The sequence below is a fragment of the Camellia sinensis genome, chromosome 7 (assembly GCF_055761805.1).
Source record: "Camellia sinensis isolate YWXY chromosome 7, ASM5576180v1, whole genome shotgun sequence".
NCBI classification, from domain to species: domain Eukaryota; kingdom Viridiplantae; phylum Streptophyta; class Magnoliopsida; order Ericales; family Theaceae; genus Camellia; species Camellia sinensis.
In genome coordinates this window covers 146,811,338-146,835,385 of record NC_138967.1, presented here as the reverse complement: position 1 = coordinate 146,835,385, position 24,048 = coordinate 146,811,338, and positions in this window count along the sequence as shown.

The following is a 24,048-nucleotide window of genomic DNA, read 5'->3' as shown; positions in this document are numbered from 1 at the left end:
GCCTCAACCTTGGATGTATCAACAGACACCCCTTCCCCGGATACCACGTGGCCTAAGAATTTGACTTCCCCCAGCCAGAACTCACACTTCCCAAACTTGGCATACAGCCTATGGGCTCTAAGCAACTCAAGCACCACTCTCAAGTGTTCCTCGTGCTCCTCCTCAGAAGGCGAATAAATAAGGATGTCGTCCACGAAGACGACCACAAATCGGTCTAAGAACTCCCGGAAAATCCGGTTCATCAAGTCCATAAAGACTGCCGGTGCATTGGTAAGCCCAAATGGCATCACCAGAAACTCATAATGGCCATACCGCGTACGGAATGCCGTTTTCGGAATATCCTCCTCCCTGACCCTCAACTAGTGGTAACCCGATCTCAAGTCTATCTTAGAGAAACAACGGGAACCCTTCAACTGGTCAAACAAATCATCTATACGGGGCATTGGGTACTTATTCTTGACCGTAGCCCGATTCAACTTCCGGTAGTCAATACACAATCTCAAGGCACCATCTTTCTTTTTAACAAAGAGGGCCGGTGCTCCCCACGGCGAAACACTAGGGCGAACAAAGCCCTTATCGAGCAATTCCTGGAGCTGAACTTTCAACTCAACCAACTCTGCTGGAGCAAAACGATAAGGTGCCATAGAAATCGGCGCCGTACCAGGCACTAAATCAATAGAGAACTCTATCTCTCGATGAGGTGGCAAACTAACAAGATCCTCGGGAAAGACATCCGAATACTCACAAACCACCCTTGGCAACACAATCTGAGACTCATCATACTCACTACTCTCAAAGCTAGCAAGTAAACCACTAAGCTCACTTCGCCCTCGCGAATCATACCCCGGTGGCAAAACACTACCAACCCGGTCTCCCAAGAAATGGAACCACTCCCCGCTCAAGGTACATAACGTGACCCTCTGGCGGTAGCAGTCGATAACAGCCCGGTATGACGATAGCCAGTCCATACCCAAAATAACATCAAAACCCTTCATAGGCATGACAACAAACGGAAAAGCAAGCCTATAGTCGGCAACTTCTATATCACAACCTCTAACACCTTGTTTCAAGATCAACTCACCACCCAAAGGCGTTACCACACAAATAGGAGATGCTAACTGTGCCAACTCCAATTCCAAAATCGATGCAAATGCAGCAGATACAAAAGAATGAGATGCACCCGTGTCTATCAACACATTAGCAACCGAGTTGCAAAGCAGAAAAGTACCTCTCACTACCGATGGAGCCGGTACTAAATCCTGCGCGGTAACAGCATACACGCGCCCCGTAGGCCCCTGGTCTACCTGCTCACCTCTCGGAGCAAAAGACTGCTGCACAGACTGGGATGACGAAGCTCCTGGATTGGCCCTCGAGGCCTGCACAGACTGAGTTGGCTGAAAACCCTGCGTCTGCCTAGAACCAGACGCCCCCGAAGTGGCAGTCAACTGTGGGCAAAACCTCTTCAGGTGCCCAGGCTGTCCACACTGATAACAAGACAAGGGCTGCCCCCTGCCCGAACTCTGACTCTGCGGTCTAGCTGAAGAAGAAGCAGCTCTCTGACCCCCACCCTTCTGCGGACAAACATAAACCTTGTGACCCAACTGGCCACACTTGTAACAGGTGAAATCCCCCTGACCACCTCTCCCGGAGCCTGCACTCGGCACTGGGAAGGTCGATCTAGCAACACCACCCTGCGACTGCTGAGGGTTAGAACCCCTCTGTCTCCTGCCATCACCCTGGCCATCTTGGCCCCTCTTGGAGTCTCTCTGCCCCTCATCCTCCTCCTGCATCATGAGCTCCATATGAGCTGCAGCGTCCACTAGGTGTCTATACTCTCGGATGTAAGACCCACCAACTCTCAGCTTGAGGCCCCGCCTCAATTTCCGCTCAAACTCATAGCAACGGCGTTCCTCAGACGCCACCAGTTCAGGTGCAAACCTGGACAGACTGGTAAAGGTGGCCTCAAACTCGGCCACTGACAAGCCCTGCTGATTAAGCCGGCTAAACTGATCCCTCAGCTTCTCCCTAGCTGCTGCAGACAAAAACCTCTCCTGAAAAGCATTCACAAACGCCTCCCAAGTACCACCAACACGAGCCTTCTCGTACTTCCACCATTGACCCGCATCTCCCTTCAGTTGGAAGGATGCCAAGGTCACTTTCAGTGCTCCGTCCTCAATGCCAAGCATCTCGAACGTCTTACTCAATTGCTCTAGCCACTCATCAGCTTTCAGTGGCTCCTTCGGATCCCCGACAAACTCATCCGGATTAGACCGGAAAAACTCCCTCTTCAAGAAAGAAGGCCCTGCCTCAGTTGCCTGATTCCCAGCTCTAAGAATACCCAAAGCTCCTGCTATCTCTCTGGCCAAAGCACCCATGGCCTGCTGACCCACTGGCTCGGCCACATTGGCCTGGCCAACTCCCTCCTGCATTGCCGAAATCTCACCCTGTAACGGTACTTCCTGCCTTGCAGGTCTACCACGCCTAGCACCTCTTCCTCGTCCTGACATCCTAATAAAGGTAACACAGAACATTAGCACATCCATAAATGTGCCGAAACTAAACACTCACGTCCTAATGCATGGACAAATGTAATTCACTCCACGTAAGCACATAAACACATAAGCACTTACGAATTTCATTTCCGGATAATGATAGTCCCGAGGCATTACTAGAGTTCCAGTTAGAAACAACATTGATCAAGTGCTTTTCCAACAAGACTCCCAGAAATCCAAGGATCCAATCAACATCCTAGAAATTAAATCCCATACTCACATAGTCACATAGCATGTTATTAATTAAGCACATAGCATATGATACTACATCTAAGTCTCTATCAAGCGAGACAAACCCATTGTGATCCTAATCACTTCCCACGTACCCAAAGTATTCGAACCCGGTACGCTCTGATACCAAGTTGTAACGCCCTCAAAATAATAACATTAAACCCATTAAATAAGACATGCATAAATATTCAAAAGTTCCACATTCTTTCATTTATCAGAGTTTCATTACAAAAATATTACATGTTAACATCAAAAGCAAATGCCTTACAGGCTTACAGCTTTCCAAGTTAACACTTGGTTACATCAAAGAGTACTAACTCGTACACATTAAGCCCTTGGCTTGTATTTACATGTAATACATCAAAAAGTAAAACGACAACATTATGTCCGCCTCTAGCCTCCCAAGCTATGTCCTTGGAGGTGGCATGCTTCCTGTACTTGAAAATGATATTCCCATATAGGGTGAGCCACAACCCAGTAGAAATACACTAAACCAACCATGAACAATGACTAAAATATTAGCAATTGATAGATGGCCAACACCGATACATTCACATAAATCACATATTTATGTCATACGACTTATGAGTCCAACTTACTTTTCATTTTTCCCTTTTTCAACAGATAGGCATATAAGCACTACCCACATTCTCAACAGATATGTATAATAATAATATCCACATTCTCAGATAAGCAAATAAGCTATATCCACACTCTACAACAGATATGTATGTCAACAATATCCACAGATAAGCATATAAGCTATATCCACACTTCACAAAGATAAGCATATGAGCTCTATCTTCACTTCTCTAGACAAGCATATGAGCTGTATCTACGGAGTTCATCCCCTATCTTCTCCCAACACTATCCGATTTAGAGGTACATCCCCCATCTTCCCCTAAACCGCGGAGTACATCCCCCATCTCCTCCTCTACACATAACGTATACAAATACATGGGTTCTATATACAATCACTCAATACATATAGTTAATGTATTCTATCAACCGTCAAGTTCCATGACACACTTCATTGATTAGTTTCAGTTTGCCTAATCATCATGCATTGTCTACAACAATCACGACTATCCTCCACCGATAGCCCAAAGCAGTTATTTCTAAACAGAAAATAAATGCACAATGGATATTCAATCAACATTTCATTTCCTCATTCCTCACAATTAATCATCCCAATTAATCAAACAATGTAATTAGGTCAATTCCCATAATTAACATTTCAACCCTTAGGTCCCATTTCCATCAATGACTTAACATTTATTCCATTTCTCTATGCCAAACATGCATTCAGGTTTATTGTGATTAAAACCCCAACTTTTGTAAAATTACACAAAAGCCCCCAAACTTTCACAAAATTACTACACCAACCCCAACATCTCAAAATACCAAAATTTATAGACAAAATCCATAGAGAGGAGTAGGATATCCCTACCTCGAAGTTTGAGCCCAAAAGGAGATGAAGACTCGAAGATCAACGTGCTCCAAACTCCAACTTTTTCAGATTAAAACAAAGCTCTCAACGCCCTCTATCTTTTTAACAAAGGCTCTAGGCTAGATTCACACCCTAGGGAGATCAAATCTTAGAGAGAGTGTAAGTTTAGAGAGAGAGGGTCTCGGATCTAGGTTTAGATCAAAAAGAAGTGAAAAAGTGAAGTCCAAAAATCGCTACTGTCCGCTGATATAAAACACGCTCGCTCGAGCGAAGACTTGGTCGCTCGAGCGACCAGACACAGAAAACTCTCGCTCGAGCCAAAAACTCAAAAGTGCGCTCGAGCAAAGGAATGCTCGCTCGAGCCAACAACTCGAACCCTCAGGTCTGCAACCACAAGCACGCTCGAGCGATGGACCGCTCGCTCGAGCGAAGAACGAACCAGACCGCTCGAGCCAAGAAAAGCTCGCTCGAGCCAAGAAACACAACTCTCAGGTCCAGAACCAGGTGCAAGAGCTCGCTCGAGCGAAGCCTCTCTGGCTCGACCCACCAGACACAAACTCAACTCTCGCTCGAGCGACAAACTCCTGGCTCGAGCGAAGGTCCAGAAATCTGGGCAGCAACACTAGGTTTCCTAACACAACCAACCTGTAACAAACCTGCCCAATACATCCTATAACTCAAATACAAAGTAAAAAGCATGTAAACAAGATAATAAACAACTACCAACATCTACGGACACATGTCCGGATCACTGTTCAACAAGGGTAAACCCGGGATCGCTATAATTATTATTATTATTATTATTTTTTACTCTTAAAAAAACCTCGAGGAAATAAATTAAAATAAGCTTTTTAGATACCTTGGATCGCCAAATTTACTGGTTTGAAACGAAAATGTATAATGTTTCGGAATGTGCATTCCAAAATGTAATTGGCTATGATAACAATGTTTTCTGGTAACACTGGGTATAATAAGTGTCATTTTGATTGCATTTTATGTATTGATGAAGTTTTCTAGTAAGGACGAAGTTTTTTGGTAACATTTGGTTATCTTAACATTACTCTTCAACACAAATCACCACGTTCCTTACTTTCTAATGGCATAAAGGAGTTGTTTGGTGTGGCTTTTTTGGGCTAATTTATAAATTTTAGTTTCGGAAAAATTACTTTCGATTGCTTGATTAAATTTATTTCAAACAATTTTTTATTCTAACAATTTATTTTAACCAAAAAAAGTTGATTCTAAAAAGCTTCCTAAACACTTTTTAGCAACTTAAATCCATAATCCAACAGCTGCATCAAACAGATTAACAGTTTCTGATTAAAGCTATAATCTATAATCTATTAAGTTATAATTTATAATATGTTTTAACAACTACACCAAACACTCCCAAAAACTTCCTCCTTACCCAAGAGAGACCAACAAAAGCTTCCACACACCATTTGGCAAGCGATTTTCACTATCATCGTATTAATGTTCCGTTTATTTGGGCAGAAAATATTTTCAAATAGAAAATATTTTCTATGGAAATTTTTTTTTTAGAAAATATTTTCTGGAGAAAACATGTTTATATGTTTAGCGGTAGTGGTGGAGGTGAAAAGAAAGAGGAGGTGGAGGTGGAGGTGGCGGTAATGGTAGTAGTTGCTGTGGTGATGATGATGTGGTGGTAGAGGTGAAAGTGGCGATGGTAGTGTGATCACATTGGTAAGATTTTATTTTGAAAAACGTTTTCGCTTTTTAAAGTGAAACATTTTCTACTCATATAGGCTTGTTTTTTGTTGACTATAGAAAATATTTTCTGTTAGACTTTCGTTTTCTATTATACCAAACACCAAAAAATATAAAAAATATTTTCTAGAAAATGTTTTTTACCCAAACAAATGGAGAGTGATATATATACAAAAATTCTACTGTATACACACTAAAAAAATAGGATTAGTTACTCAAAAGTCCTATTTGTAAAGTTAGTACTCGATTAAGTCTTACTTCATTAGTTTTAATTAATAAATAGTAATTCTACTTACACCACATTTTTATCTCATTGTATTGGGAAATTCTATTTTCACACACTTACTTATCTCAGTACACACACTTAATGAATCATTATTTTAATGACAATTATATCCTAAAGTAAGATTACAATAATAGACATCAAAACACACCCATAATATTATATGAAAATATTCTCTATATACATCTTTTAAAAAATGATATATATATCTCAGTACACATCTTTTAATAACAATAATAATAAAAAAACTAAATCCTAACTCCTTCATTTTAGACAAAAACAACAGCAAACAAAGTAGATTAGGAGATTTTTATGATCTTTTTTCTTTCTTCTTAGCATTAGTTTTCTAGTCAACCAAACATATTAAGATCACATATTTATACATCCAACCGAAAATAAAAGCATTATAAAATAATTAAAAATTCTTGGTTGAGTGGAGGAATTTTCATTACATATTAAACTCTTTTTTTTTTTTGAAAAAAAAAATCTTTTTTAATTGGCTAAATCTAACATTTTACAATAAACTCTTATGATACTAAACCCTAAAAACCAAACCTTAACTAAAAAGAAGCTGATGAAGCAAAATCTAACATTTTCATTATATATCAACTACCATTGGGGAGAATATATTGCAGACCTTAATTGGCTAAATCTAACATTTTGATTATATATGAACTACCAAATCGTTACTGAAGCAAAAATACAAATTGAATATCTTAATAGCAAAGACCCAGGTGAGATTACATTCAACTAATCAACTTGAAAATAGAAATACTAGGGCTTGTTTGGAAAATAGAAAGATGGGTTTGATGATAGAGGTTAATGAAGATAATGGAGATGGAATTCTTTTGGATTCAAAGTTGCTCTTTGTTAGAACTTCAATTTCCTCTTGATCAGAATTTACTCTTGATTATAGATCTACCACATTGATTTGGCCTTGGAAGAATTGTTCATCGACTCCATGAGAGGGGCTAGATCAATGTGAGAGTGTGCGAAAAGAGGGTTGATGTAACGCCCCCAAAATATAACATGAAACAATCATTCATAAGATCCATAAACATAATAGAAAAGTTATGTTCATTCATCAGAGTCTTCTTTACAAAAGATATTACATGTAACGTTAACTTTTAATAACAAAATGAGTGCCCTACGGGCATACATCTTTCTAAGTAATAACTTGGTAACAACAAAATAAGAGTCCTAACTCTTTTACACATAAAGCCCTTGACTTGTATTTACATTTAACATCAAAACAAAATAACAAAATGGAGCTTTCAACTCCTAAACCTCCCAAGCTAAGACCTTGGAGGCGGCATGTCCCCTGTACCTGAAAAATGGTGTCCCAAGAAAGGTGAGCCAAAGCCCAGTAGAGATATGATAAATAGTATATGAGAATTAACTAAAACATTAGCATCCGATAAATGTTTAACCCTTGAAAACCAACTTACACCCTTTCCATAACCAATCAACATAGGCATCCATATTTTAATCCACTCCCGTTTATTTATCAAAAGCAATTCATTGACATAGTTCATTATTATCCAAACAATTCAAAATGAGACTACAACTCATTCATCAACACTTCAATGATAAATATCATTCATACACTTCCATGTTCTTGCCATTTTACGGAACTACGTCCGAGGGAACCGACACCCAAACATATATAAGATTTCGGGACTTTCACCTTGGACACTCCGGCCAACTTAATTATCAATGGAGTCGATCCCCTATCTCCTCCCAAACAATGGAGTACATCCCCTATCTCCTCCCAAACAAAGATACATATACAATGTATTTAAACACGTTGTCGTATACAATGACCAATTAAATCACATATTCAATAGTTTAATCCAACCGTCATATTCAATGACATAATCCAATTGATTAGTTTCAATTTACCTAATCATCATGTAATTTCTACAACAATCGTGGCTATCCTTCACCGATAGCCCAAAACAGTTATTTCTAAACAGAAAAATATATCTATCAAACAGATAATTTATCAACTTTTCCATAGGTGAGTGATTTATTAAACCACTTAACCACAATTTCCTCCAATTTCATGATTCTCAAACCAATTTCATAATTATACTAAATAATTTATTTAATTCCAATTAGGGCAAATCTTTCCCTTTTCAAACATCAAACCCTAGGACTCAATTTCATCAATTATACACAAGTGAGCCCAAACTCAAGACCTCACATACACAATGGAGCCCAAAACTAGAAAACCCCTCTTTCACAATTTCAAACTCAAAATCCTAACTTCACCCAAACTTTCCATATCCCACCATTTATACAAGATGACTAATATTTAGGTCAAAACTCATATTAAAGAGTAGATTATCCGTACCTCAAATGAAGAAGCTCAAAGGAGAAAAAGAGAGAAACCCAAGATACTCCAAATCCAAACTTTTTTAGATCAAAAGATAGCGCACGCAATGCTCTAGCTTTTTAACAAAGAGAGTAGGGTAGAAAGACTCTAGATCAAGGGACTTTTGTAGAGAGAGAGGGTGTTTGAGAGAGAGGAGCTACCAATCTAGGGTTTTGAAAAAGGAAAAGATAAAAAAGTGATATAAAATTACGCTACTGCGAACTGATATATGCAAGGCTCGCTCGAGCGAAGGAGTTGTTGCTCGAGCAACCAGACACAACAAATACCTCGCTCGAGCGTAAAAGCATCGCTCGAGTGAACAATGCAAAGCTTCAAGTCTGCCACCCACGCAGACGCACGCTCGAGCGCAGGAGTGCTCGCTCGAGTGAAGGAACGCAAAACATAGGGCTCACTCGAGCGCAAGAAAGCTCGCTCGAGTGAAGAATACCAACCTTCAGGTCTTTCAGAGACGCAGACGCATGCTCGAGCACAAGAGTCCACGCTCGAGCGAAGAGGCCAAAACCTGGACAGCAACCACTTGTTCCAACTCACAACCAACCTGTTCCAAACTCACTCAACACGTCCCAAAACTCAAATTCAAAGGATTAAAGGATGGAAAATTAGATATAGACAACAATGCATAACCACAGAACTCGAGTCCGGAACACAATAAAGGTTGGGGTAAAACCTGGATCGCTATAACTTCCCCCCTTAAACAATTTCGTCCCCGAAATTTTAGCATAAGTTTTTAAAATCATGATTATTCAATTTTCAACATGATTACCATTCAACCTTCATTACCATGACCCACCCGCCGGTCAATCCATCTCTTCTCAAGAGAATAATTTTACAAAATATAGCTCAACATACATTATCAACATGCATTCTTCCGAAATTCAACTAACTTCAACACACATATCCCATATCTTCATAACATTTTCAATGTTAATAACATACTTGCATTTCTAAAACACATTCAACATATACAATGTTTAAATTAAACTCGCATTTCCGAGACATATTGAACAATTACAATACTTCCATAATCCAAAACATATACAATGTTTTACAACCCAAAACATATTCAATGTTCTTAGAGTTCATCAACAAAACAAAATTTCCAACATATACTCAAACATTAACAAACAGGTCCGGATATTTCTCTCGGACCTCTAATTCACGTTCCCAAGTGGCTTCCTCGACTTCGTGATGCTTTCACAATACTTTGACCAAGGAAATCGTCTTGCCTCGCAAGACTTGGTCCCGTCTATCCAAGACCCTCACCGGTCTCTCCTCATACGAGGCATCCTCATCTACCTCTAAGTCGGTCCAATCCAACACATGTGATGGATCCGACTCATATTTCCGAAGCATATTAACATGAAACACGTCATGCACTCCGGACAGTTGCGGCGACAATACTAAACGGTAGGCAACTTCCCTAATCCGCTCAAGGATTTCAAAAGGGCCAATAAACCAAGGGGACAACTTCCCACTCTTCCTAAACCTCATCAAATCCCGTCTAGGTGATATTTTCAGAAAGACGTGATCACCCGCCTCAAATGACAAAGGTCTCCTCCTACGGTCGGCATAACTCTTTTGGCGACTCTGGGCTGTAACCAACCTCTTACGGATAAGTGCCACCTTCTCCGTCGTTTCCCGAACTAACTCTGAGCCTAACAAAGGTGCATCACCCACCTCGGCCCAACACATTGGAGATCTACACGGTCGGCCATACAATGCCTCAAATGATGCCATGTCAATATTCGATTGGAAACTGTTATTGTAAGCAAACTCCACTACGGGTAGGTGTCTCTCCCACGACCCGTTAAAGTCAATGACATAGCCTCGTAGCATATCCTCAAGGATCTGAATAGTACGCTTGGACTGCCCGTCGGTTTGAGGATGGTAAGCCGTGCTAAAAGTCAATCTAGTGCCCAGGGCACTCTGCAAAGTTTGCCACAACCGGGCGGTGAAACGTGGATCTCTATCTGAGACAATCGTCACTGGGACCCCGTGCAACCTCACTATGTCCTGAATATACAAGTTGGCAAGATAATCTACCGAATCTCTTACACACATAGGAATAAAGTGCGCCGACTTAGTCAACCGGTCAACTACCACCCAAATGGCGTCACTACCCCGTTGAGTCCTCGGAAGACCCACGAAAAAATCCATCGTGACATGCTTTCATTTTCACTCGGCTATAAGCAAGGGTTGCAACAAACCCGCTGGTCTCTGATGCTCGGTCTTCACTTGTTGACAAGTAAGGCACTTTGACACAAACACTACCACATCCTTTTTCATACCCCTCCACCAAAACTGGCGACTCAAGTCATGATACATCTTTGTGCCTCCCGGATGCACCGCAAGGCGTGAATGATGAAACTCTCGGAGTACCTCCTCTCGGCACGACTCCGGCACAAACAAGTAGTCTCGGTATCTCACACTCAGGTCGGGATACACAATCAAACCATTCTCTACCTTTCCACTGGAGATCTTCTCCCGGAGCGATTCTACCTCAGAATCACCCTTCTGTGATTCTAACACTCGATTCACAAGTGTAGGTTGTACAACTACAGAAAACAAGGCCGCAGATTCAACAGACTCATCCAAATGCAAGTCAAACTCGCCAAGAACACCCAACATCTCCCACTCTCGGATAGCAATACAAGCTACATCACTAATGGACTTCCTACTTAGGGCATTTGTCACAACACTGGCCTTTCCCGGATGATAATGTAACTCGAAGTCATAGTCTTCTATGAATTCCATCCACCTTCTCTGCCCCAAATTCAAATCTCTCTGCGTAAACAGATACTTCAGACTCTTATGATCTGAGAACACCTCGAATCTCTCACTATATAGATAGTGCCTCCAAATCTTCAAGGCAAAGACTACAACTGCTAACTCTAGGTCATGAGTAGGATAGTTTCTCTCGTGTGTTTTCAACTGATGTGAGTCATAGGCTACTACTTTCTCTTCTTGCATCAATACACAACCCAAACCCTCTCGTGAGGCATCACAATAAACCGAATAGCCCGAACCCCTCTCTAGAATAATCAAGACTGGAGCGGTGGTAAGTCTTACTTTAAGCTCTTGGAACGACTTTTCACAGGTCTCACCCCACACAAATTTGACCCATTTCCGCGTCAATCTAGTCAAAGGCGAAACTAGCCTGGAGAAATCCTTCATAAACAGACGGTAATACCCGGCTAACCCCAAGAAACTACGGATCTCAAAGATATTCTTAGGTTGTGCCCAATCTTGCACTGCCTCTATCTTGGATGAATCTACAGTCACCCATTCGCCAGATACCACATGGCCTAAGAACTTAACCTCTCTTAGCCAAAACTCACACTTCCCAAACTTAGCATACAACTTATGGGCTCTAAGCAACTCAAGCACCACTCGCAAGTGTTCCTCGTGCTCCTCCTCAGAAGGTGAATAAATCAAAATGTCATCCATAAAGACGACTACGAAGCGATCTAAGAACTCCCGAAAAATCCGGTTCATCAAGTCCATGAACACAGCCGGTGTATTGGTAAGCCCAAAAGGCATCACCAGAAACTTATAATGGCTATACCGCGTACGGAATGCTGTCTTCGGGATATCCTCCTCCCTGACCCTTAACTGATGGTAACCCGATCTTAAGTCTATCTTAGAGAAACAACGGGATCCTTTCAACTGATCAAACAGATCGTCTATACGAGGCATAAGGTACTTGTTCTTAACTGTAACCCGATTCAATTTTCGGTAATCAATGCAAAGTCTCAAAGTCCTATCTTTTTTTTTAGAAAAGAGGGCCGGTGCTCCCTAAGGAGAAGTACTAGTGCGAATAAAACCCTTATCTAGCAACTCCTGGAGTTGAATCTTCAACTCACTCAACTGGGCTGATGCAAAACGGTATGGTGCCATGGAAATCGGTGCCATGCCAGGCACTAAGTCAATAGAGAACTCGATCTCTCGATGGGGTGGTAAACTAACAAGATCCTCAGAAAAGACGTCTGAGTACTTACAAACCACTCTTGGTAAATCTGTCCGAGTCTCATCACACTTACTACTCATAAAGCTAGCGAGAAGACAACTAAACTCATTCCGCCCTCGTAAATCATACACCGGTGATAAAACCCTACCAACCTAATCTCCCAAGAAATAGAAACACTCGTCGCTTAAAGTACATATAGTAACCCTTTGGCGGTAACAATCTATAACAACTTGGCATGATGATAACCAGTCCATATCCAAGATTACATCAAACCCAGACATATCCATCAACAAGAAAGAAAAGGGAAGCCGACGATCGGCGACCTCTATATCACAGCCCCAACACCCTTGTTTCAAAACCATCTCACCTCCAACAGGTGACACAACACATATAGGAGACGCTAACTGTGCCAACTCCAATCCCAAAATAGATGCAAATGTAGAAGATATAAAGGAATGGGATGCACCCGTATCAATCAACACATTAGCAACCAAGTTACAAAACAAAAGGGTACCTCTCACAACAGATGGAGTCAGTACAAGGTCTGGCGCTATAACAGCATACATTCGCCCTATAGATCTTTGATCAACCCGCTCACCTCTCGGAGTATAAGACTGCTGCACTGACTGAGCCGAAGAGGCTCTCTAATTGGCCCTCGAGGACTGAACTGACTGCGTTGGCTGGAAACTCTGTGTCTGCCTCGAACCAGATGCACCAGATGTGTCACTCAACTGCGGGCAAAACCTCTTCAGGTGCCCCGCCTACCCACACTGATAACAAGTGAACGGCTAGCCTCTACCTTGACTCTGGCCCTGAGAACGAGTCGAAGATGAAGCTTCTCGTTGCCCTCCTCCTCTCTGTGGGCAAGCTGCAGACTTATGGCCCAATTGACCATATTTGTAACACGTGATGTCTCCTTGACTGCCCCTTCCAGAACCTGAACTCGGTACTGGAAAGGTAGATCTTGACTGTACTCTTTGGGACTGCTGAGGATTAGAGCCCCTCTGCCTCTTATTGTCCCCTTGGCCATCCTGACTCCTCCTAGAGCCCCTCATCCTCTCCTCCTTTGCATGCATAATAGTCTCAAGATGGGCTACAGCCTCCACAAGGTGCCCATAATCTCTAATCATGGAATCGGCAACTCTAAACATGAGTTCAGTCCGCAACCTCTTCTCAAACTCCAAACATCTACGCTCCTCGGTCGCCACCAACTCTGACACAAACCTAGACAAGCAAGTAAAAGTGGCTTCGAACTCTGCCATTGGGGTATTCAGCTGCACCAACTTGGAGAATTGATCCCTCAACTTCTCTCTCACCGTAGCAGGCAAGTACTTGTCCTGGAAAGCTTCAACAAATGCCTCCCAAGTCCCTCCATTACACCCCCGCGCATACTTTCACCATTGACCTACGTCTCCCTTCAGTTGGAAGGATGCCAAGGTCACTTGCAAGCCCCCATTTTCGATGCCAAGCATCTCAAACGTCTTCGTCATCTGTTCCAACCACTCGTCAGCTTTCAGTGGCTCCTTAGGGTCACCCAAAAACTCATTTGAATTCGACTAGCAGAACTCCTTCTTCAGAAAAGACGGCCCTGCCTCAGCTACTTGGGCCTGGACTTGATTCTCAGCCCTGAGAATGTCCATAGATTCCCTCAATGCTCTGGCCATTTCACGGGCTAAGGCGTCCATAGCCGGTTGGCCTGACCAACTCCCTCTTACTACGCCAGAATTTCATCCAGTATAGGCATCTCCTGCCTCCTAGGACTACCATGCCTACCACCACGACCTCGTCCTAACATCCAAATAAAGTTCACAAAGACATTAGCACATTCACAAATGTGCCGAAGCTATTTCACTTCTGTCCTAATACAATGGACAACCGTAATTCACTCCACATAAGCACATAACCACATAAACATATACGAATTTCATTTCCGGATAATGACCGTCTCGTGGCGTTGCTAGATTTCTAGTTAGAAACAACAGTGATCAAGTGCCTTTCCAACAGGACTCCAAGAAACCCATGGACCCGATCAACATCCTAGAAACTAAATTCCATACCCATAAAGTCACATAAACATGCTATCATATAAGCGCATAACATTACACTTAAGTCTCTAACAAGCGAGACAAACCCATTGTGGTACTAACCACTTCCCAAGTACCCAAAGTATTCAAACTCAGTACGCTCTGATACTAAGTTGTAATGCCCCCAAAATATAACATGAAGCAATCATTCATAAGATCCATAAACATAATAAAAAAGTTATGTTCATTTATCAAAGTCTTCTTTACAAAAGATATTATGTGTAACGTTAACTTTTAATAACAAAATGAGTGCCCTACAGGCTTACATCTTTCCAAGTAATAACTTGGTTACAACAAAATAAGAGTTCGAACTCTTTTACACATAAAGCCCTCGGCTTGTATTTACATTTAACATCAAAACAAAATAATAAAATGGAGCCTTCAACTCCTAAACCTCCCAAGCTAAGACCTTGGAGGCGGCATGTCCCCTGTACCTGAAAAATGGTGTCCCAAGAATGGTGAGCCAAAGCCTAGTAGAGATATGCTAAACAGTATATGAGAATTAACTAAAACATTAGCATCTGATAAATGTTTAAGCCTTGAAAACCAACTTACACCCTTTCCATAACCAATTAACATAGGCATCCATATTTTAATCCACTTCCGTTTATTTATCAAAACCAATTCATTGACATAGTTTATTATTATCCAAACAATTCAAAATGAGACTACAACTCATTCATCAACACTTCAATGATAAATATCATTCATACACTTCCATGTTCTTGCCATTTTACGGAACTACGTCCGAGGGAACCGGCACCCAAACATATATAAGATTTCGGGACTTTCACTCTGGACACTCCAGCCAACTTAATTATCAATGGAGTCTTTCCCCTATCTCCTCCCAAATAAAGATATATATGCAATGTATTTAAACACGTTGTCATATACAATGACCAATTAAATCACATATTCAATGGTTTAATCCAACCGTCATATTCAATGACATAATCCAATTGATTAGTTTCAATTTACCTAATCATCATGTAATTTCTACAACAATCATGGCTATCCTCCACCGATAGCCCAAAACAATTATTTCTAAACAGATAAATAAATCGATCAAACAGATAATTTATCAACTTTTCCATAGATGAGTGATTTATCAATCCAACTAAACCATTTAACCACAATTTCCTCCAATTTCATGATTCTCAAACCAATTTCATATTTATAATAAATAATTTATTTAATTCCAATTACGGCAAATCTTTCCCTTTTCAAACATCAAACCCCAGGACTCAATTTCATCAATTATACACAAGTGAGCCCAAAATTAGAAAATCGCTCTTTCACAATTTCAAACTCAAAACCCAAAGTTCACCCGAACTTCCCACATCCTACCATTTATACAACATGACTAATATTTAGGTCAAAACTCATATTAAAGAGTAGATTATCCTTACCTCAAATGAAGAAGCTCAAAGGAGAAAAAGAGAGAAACCTAAGATGCTCCAAATCCAAATTTTTTCGGATCTAAAGATAGCCCACGCAATGCTCTAGCTTTTTAACAAAGAGAGTAGGGTAGCAAGACTCTAGATCAAGGGATTTTTTTAGAGAGAGAGAGAGGGTGTTTGAGAGAGAGGAGCTGCCGATCTAGGGTTTTGAAGAAGGAAAAGCTCAAAAAGTGATATAAAATTACGCTGTTGCAAACTGATATATGCGAGGCTCGCTCGAGTGAAGGATTTGTCGCTCGAGCGACCAGACACAACAAATACCTCGCTCGAGCGCAAGAAGTGTCGCTCGAGCAAACAATGCGAAGCTTCAGGTCTGCCACCCACGCAGATGCACGCTCGAGCGCAGGAGTGCTCGCTCGAGTGAAGGAACACAAAACACAGGGCTTGCTTGAGCGTAAGAAGGCTCGCTCGAGCGAAGAATACCAACCTTCAGGTCTTTCAAAGTCGCATACGCATGCTCGAGCGCAAGAGTGCTCACTTGAGCGAAGAGACAAATACCTGGAGGTTGCTCGAGCATAAAAAGCCTCGCTTGAGCGAAGAAGCCAAAACCTGGACAGCAACCACTTGTTCCAACTCACAACCAACCTGTTCCAAACTCATCCAACACGTCCCAAAACTCAAATACAAAGGATTAAAGGACGAAAAATTAGATATAGACAACAATGCACAGCCACGGAACTCGAGTCCGAAACACAATAAAGGTCGGGGTAAAACCTGGATCGCTATAGTTGAGGTGGTGTGTGTACAAGATACGAGTTAAAGGTATGATTGGAATATTTAGTGTGTGGAACGAGAACAATAATTAATAATTAAATTACTTAGTGTGTGCACTGAGAAATGATGTGCACTGAGATAAGTGGATGTATGAAAATAGAATTTCCCCATTACACTCTTACTTTTCTTATTTTTTTTATTACAATTTTATTCTTATATCAAATTACCAAAATCGACCAAAATACCTACTTTTTTTTTCTTACCCTAATTTTTCTAACACTCTCGCCACCTCTCTCGCCAGTACCAGCACCAGCGCCACCCCACTCTACCACAATTTCCTCGACCTCCGACTACCTCCCCCAACCCTACGTCTATCTTTGGCAGCCCTCTCTCATACTGTAACCCCACCAATCAACCCATTCCTGCAGTCCTGCAATCACCACTCCAACCTCTACGTCGTAGTCCGGCGACCACTACTTTCTTAGCGACCACCTTCGCGACCTACTTGCTATCACCTTGTGCCGTCGCCATTATCGCTTTTTTCCATCCTGTAACACTAGATTTGAGAGAGAGAGAGATAGATAGAAAGAGAGAGAGAGAGAGAGAGAGAGAGAGAGAGAGGTTTTTAGATCTGAAAGAATAAGAAGAAAAGAAGGGTTGGTTGTAACCGGAGAAGGGTTAAGGATTGCCAGGTGAGGCAGAAATGGTTGGCAGTGGCCGAAAAATGGTGGCGATAGTGGAGGGAGTTGTTTAAGGGGATTGCTGGAAAGAAGATATGAAGGTTTTAGTGAAAGAAGATATGAAGGTTTTAGTAAAAGAAGGGAGACTAGAGTTAGCAACAATGGTTGTCGGAAATGGGGCAGTAGCCACCGGAGGAGGTGGTTGGAAGAGTTAAGGTTTGGAAGGTTGGGTGGAAGAGGTGAGGGCATGTTTGGTATTTTGTAAGTGTAAAGAGAAAGGGCCCAAATTTTGAGTTTTTGATGTGGTGTAATAAAAAATTTGGTGTAAGGAGTTAAGAGTTGTGGTGTAAGTAGAATTTTCCATCAATAAAGTGTCATGTTTAAAATACATACATATATATATATATATATATGATTGTTTTATCCTTATTAAAAGTCAAAGTAATTGAAAAGTGTCAATTGAAAGTGTTAATAAAAAACTATTAAGTGTTCCAAGTGCATTACATAATGATATTATCAACCAATCACCAAGCATTATATTTCATGCCCAACACAAAATTATAGATCACACCTTCTTCACCAATGACAAATCTCCTAGTAGCCACCTAATCATGCTCCAAAAGCACCAGATAATTTCTCTAGTTCAAGTCACTGCTAATGTGGCATTAACTTTTGTTTTATTGTTTCAAAATTTAAAAATTTCATAACTTTTATTATACATATTTATTTTTAATAAAAATGATATTTTTGAAGTTTACAAAATAAGATCTATCAAACAAAACCAATATTAAATATAAAATTTTATAAAAATAAAATAATATTTTTTTAGCTATATGGAACTAACAATTTCGCAGTTTGCAAAATTATCCAGCAAAACTCGGAAATTTTTCAGTTTTTTTTAGTATTAACTGAGAATATTATCAGTTTTAGAGAAATTTCTCTAATTTTTCTAGTGTTAAAACTGAGTCAATTTTTTTTCAGTTTTAAACTGATAATATTCTCATTTTTAAAATTGAAAAAAACTAAGAAAATTTTCAATTTTGTATAGAAATGTTCCATATAATTGTTTCATCAATTAAGAAGTTTTTTTTAGTTATATTAGTTCCGTAATTGAGATATTTCTCAATTTTTTTTTATATTTTTTTTCTGTGTATGTTTATGTGTGAAAGAGATATTCTATTTGTTTAAAATTTTAATTTATGGTTAGAAATTAAAAAAATTGCAAATTGACTTATTTTCTAATTTCTTAAACTGAGAAATTTTTTCAAATTGAAACATTTTTCAATATTAAAAATCATATATTTTAGATAAATTTCACAATTGCAATAAATTTCACAGTTGCAATCTAATTTTTAAAATTTTGGATGAAATTCATAGTTTTCTAGTGTAACCTCCTCATTTTAAGTATGATTTTTTTTTAAAAAAAATTTGTATGAAATTTTCTCTTAATTAACTCAAGCAACTCCATATATTTTATAATAATAAATAAAAATTAGATATACTTAAGTAAGTTAAGAAAACTTACCATTAAAATGGTTTAAATTGTAAATTTATAATAAAACATATATTGTTACTTTTATATAATTTTATATTTAATATTAGTCTTATTTGATCTATTTCGTTGTGTTGATTTTAGAAATATAAATTTCATCAAAAATAAATGTATATTGTAAAAATTATGATGTTTTGAGAATTTGAAAATCAAAACATATGTCATATCACCATACTTTTTTTTGATAAACAATTACAAATAATGAACAATCATTATTTGAATGGTAATTTTGTCTATTAAAAATTAAATTAGACTTAAAAGGGTAAAATATCTTATCTAAGAGTTAATGGAGTATTGTAGCACGCGCCCGCGAGGGGGCCCTCGCTACAGTTTGGACTCGATTTGTATCACGGTTCTTAATCTGAACTAAAGAGTCCAAATCCGGCAAATCGTTTTGAGAAACAGATTTTTGAAAAGAAGTGCCAAACATGGACTGCTTTGCCAGAAATAGAGTCGCCACCTAAATATTTTTTAAGGGGGAATTTAGGAAACCCTGACTCGGTGCCAAAGGCCACGTGTCCGTCATCACCAAAGTTGCCTCGGCTCGGGAGCTAGGGTACGATCGGGGAAGGTCAGCTATGAGCACCCCCTCTCGCCCGATCCAAAGATCGGCCTCTACTAACCGTGATATCCGTTTTTAAAAATGTTATGTGTTCTTATCCCGATTATTAACCTAGAATTACTATGTTATGCGCACAGCACAAAAGTATAGACTAGATTGCCTAATTTGGGAATAAGCATTGCATATCCGTTTGTTTTGGAAAAATGTTTTGGAATTTGCTACTCGCAAGTAGGCTAAAACACGGATTTCAATGAGCTATTCCAACTTAGACAATTCAACCTTCACCCACAGGCATTCAAGCAGTTTATATCACATAAGTAGCTAGCCTCATGGTAATCATGCTATTATGGCAACACTCACACGCATGCAAGGATGCTAAAGTATAAATACTTACGTCGTACTCCGTGCCAAAACGAAGAACTTGTTAGCAATCAATGCATGATCCAAGTCCATGTTTGAATGTCTAATGTAACACATACAGGATGCAATTAGAGTAGGCTCGGCTAACCTAAACATGGCATGTGAAATGCAATCAATTGATGCACGTATTCAATTTGGAATTGAAGTACAAATGCAGTTAGCATGATGTGCCGAGCCCGGTGCGTGCAAGACAAATACATGGATGCACGCATGCATAGCATAAGGTATGCTAATTTAAACATGACCTATTACTAACCATCAAAGCAGGTAAGTAAAAGGGAGAAAGAAGTGGGGGTTGGAAGACATGCACACACTCACCCACACTTATTACAAATTCGCCCTCGCTCAGAGGGACCGAAAGAATAATACAATCCAAATAATGAATTAACTATCCTAGCTAATTAATTATTACAAATTACCTAATTAGTTAACAAACTAACTAAGCTAGGAAGAACAGTAAACCGCCTCGGGAAGAGAGCTCAATGCAATGCATGCTCGGTCTTGCTCGGGAATTCACTGCCATGCGCAATCTGCCTCTGTTTTCCCTGCTCTACTCCTCTGAAGACTGTCAAAGTCTCAGAATTGCTTCTCTGGATACTGGGGAATGCCACCGGCTGGAAGGAATCATCACCGGCTGTGATCTGGTGGTCATCGGCCAAGAATGCATCCATCGGCCATCGATGGGTTGCCGGTCGGCACTCTATGCAGTCGATCGGCAGAAAGTGCCTGCAGAACCTGTTTGACAGCAGCAGAGGACAGGACTTTGCATGGCAATGCAATTCAAGCAATGTATGCACCAATCATGTCCCTTATCATGTTAGTGATTCAAAGGGACATGCTTCTTGGTTCTCGGACCATCAATCGCGCATTTCCATGCGTGATGGCCCAAGGGACCAAGTGTGCACATTTGATGTCAAGTGCAATGCAAACTAACAAACCAAAGCCCAATTCCTATCACTAGATCAAGGAACAAGACATGCATACTAGATGCAATGCAACCTAGGCATGCAAGCTAAGGATGCAACATGGGAATGCAAGATGTACATACGAGCATGCAAACAAACATGCAAGATAAGCATACAAGCAAGAAAAGGATGGACTTAAGCATGATTTAGGCAGCTCTAATTAGGCCCAAAAACAGTGGCCAAAGTGCTATGAAATGGGGACTAAACACACATACACCCATGCACATGTTAAGGCCTAAACACTTAAGCATCAAAGGGCATCTTTTAAGCACACTTAAAAGGGAATAATCATGGACATGGGGCATGCATTAAACTCTGAAAATCATGCAAGAACGTGGTGCCAAACCAAGCAAACAAGATAGGCTAAACATGCAACAAATGGCCCAAGCATTCAAGGCAAGCTAATGAAGTACTGAAATACACTTAGCAAGACCAAACATGGCATGAATTTAATGACCAAAAACAGAGTTTTAGCACATAAAACAAAGCCCAAAAGACCACTTAGATGACATCTAAATGGCTTGAATTCAAAAGCATGCACAAATGTACTTTCAAGGAGCATACCACAGAAGCTCATAAGGCATCAAAGAGGCATCCAAGGAAAGCATACAAGCATGCAAAGGGGACTGAAATGATGCTATAAATGGTGCCAAACCATTAAAATAAAGCAAGTAACGCATGCTATACATTCACACACTTAAGGCCAACAAACTAACAATGCAAAGGGGCTATACTAAGCACGCCAAAGTTGACCCAAACAACTATGGATAGACCTCAAACATGGCAAAATAAGCACAAAAGCTTCACAAAGCTAGGCCTAAAACATGCTAGAACAATGATTTACAACCTAAGGCATGTTAAGGCCTAAACATGGCATTACAAGGTAGGTATGCTAAGCATGCATGGTGTACCAAAACCAACATACAACAATGCTATTTCATGGCAAAATAAGCATAAATGACAGCCAAGGCATGGTCAACATGAGGCTTAGCTAGGTGCTCATTAAAGAGGCAAAAATGGCCCTTTTCAAGGACAACAAGGAGAGGGGGTGACCCTCTCCTTCTTGGGACTTCAAGGCACCATCCTTACCACTGAAATCCCTCAAGATTTCAGTGGTGAGGAGGCCCAAACACCAAAGTCCCGGAACTCACTCAAAATGGCACAAAATGGAGCCTCTCAAGGCTTAAGAGGGGTCAAACACCTCCAAACCACAAAACACTCTAAACAAACTATTTAGAGGGACTAAAAATAGAACTTTTTTTATATTATATACTAAGCTCAAAAACAGTTCTAAGATAGGCAAAAATAGTATGCAAGAATGGGGAATAAAAGGGCAAGATTGTTACCCTTGAAGACCTCTTTCACAAATGAAGCTCCAGCAGCTTCTTAAGCTCCAAACCAGCTCCAAAACTCTGAAAACAATCCCTTAGAACCTCAATAGCCAAGGGAAGGTGTAATGGTAGGTGTTTGTGTGCAATACTATGAACAAATGCACCTAGAACACTCAAGGGAGGGAGAGATATAGAGATAGAATATGTATAAGTTCTAACCCTAGAACCAGAGCTTCTAACAATGTCTTTCTCTCTAAAATGTCTAACCCTAAGCAAGGGAGAGGGGAGCTCCTCTTATAGAGGAGCCAATCTTGTAAAGCTTACAAGGTAAGCTAACAAGAAGGCCATCCTCTATACACGTGTATGGAGGGGAACAAAATGCCATACAGCTGTATTAAAATATCTGCAAAAGCAGATGAACAGTAGTCGGCTGCTCAAAATTGCCATCTTGACAAAATGGGCTGCCGACCGGCAACAAAGAATGCCGACCGGCAATATACATTGCCGATGGCAACAAAACACCAGCCGGTGGCCTCTGGCCATGGCCGGTGATGTGTGGGGATGCCTCACAAGGCATTCCCTGCCCCTCCAAGGCAAAACACAAGTGTTTGGTGCAAAACCAGACACTAAACAGTCGAGTTCGGAGATCCTGAGGCAAAGCGCGTAGCCGAGACCTCCGAGAACTCCAAACGAACACAAACATGGATGATCACCGGGTGTTTAAACGGTGACGTCCAAGTCTTGAGGACGGTAAAAAATGGGGTGTCTACAGTTGCCCCTCTTTGACAGAACTCGAAAGTCATAACAATGATGGGAGTGAATGTCAAAGCCCAGAGACGACCCATTTTTGACAAGGCCGAAGACTTAGACAAACATGCAAGACAAACAAGGTATGCGCCCGAAGGCAGGGGCAAAATGCAAGACAATGCACGAAGCCGAGCATAACTTATGATCATGCAAAGAAAGCTGTAATGAAGCATACATGCAACAGTTTTAAGCTAGCGTACACCAAACTACACTACAATGCAGAAAGGATGTAAGATGCAATTCTCGATACGTCTCACTCGGAGGATACAATACATGTGCGGTTCGTCTGGTTGCACCAGCCTCAAATGAACCGTACTTACAATATCGTGCCTGTAAAGAAAACAACTCAACAGGTACGATGTTATTAGTAACATGCATGACAATGCAAAAATGGATGCAAAAGGATATGCAATATATACAAACAATGTATAGGAAATGCAAATGAAAATGCAATGTAATTGAAACAATGCAAACTATGTGCAAAGCAATCGGATCACGATCCAATCATGAGCGGTTCAAAACCACACAAATGTCAAATAGATTGATGGAGGTAACAAGTCCGTCTACCATAGAACGGTCCACTGAACTATGAGTAATGTAGACGGACACAAGAACAAGTATTGGGGGGAGATAACAAAGGTGGGGAAACGACCCGCTGAAGAAAGGACAATGATCCTAATGCCGGATGCAAAAATTACACTACAATGTAATATATATATGTGGATATGCTGGGGAGATGGCAATGGATATGGCACGCGAGCCAAACCAAATCTTGCCTAGGAAAGGCATGTACACATACAAGCCATGTTTAACATAGAACGGTCCACTGAACTATGCTTCGACACGAGAAGTATGGGCACATAC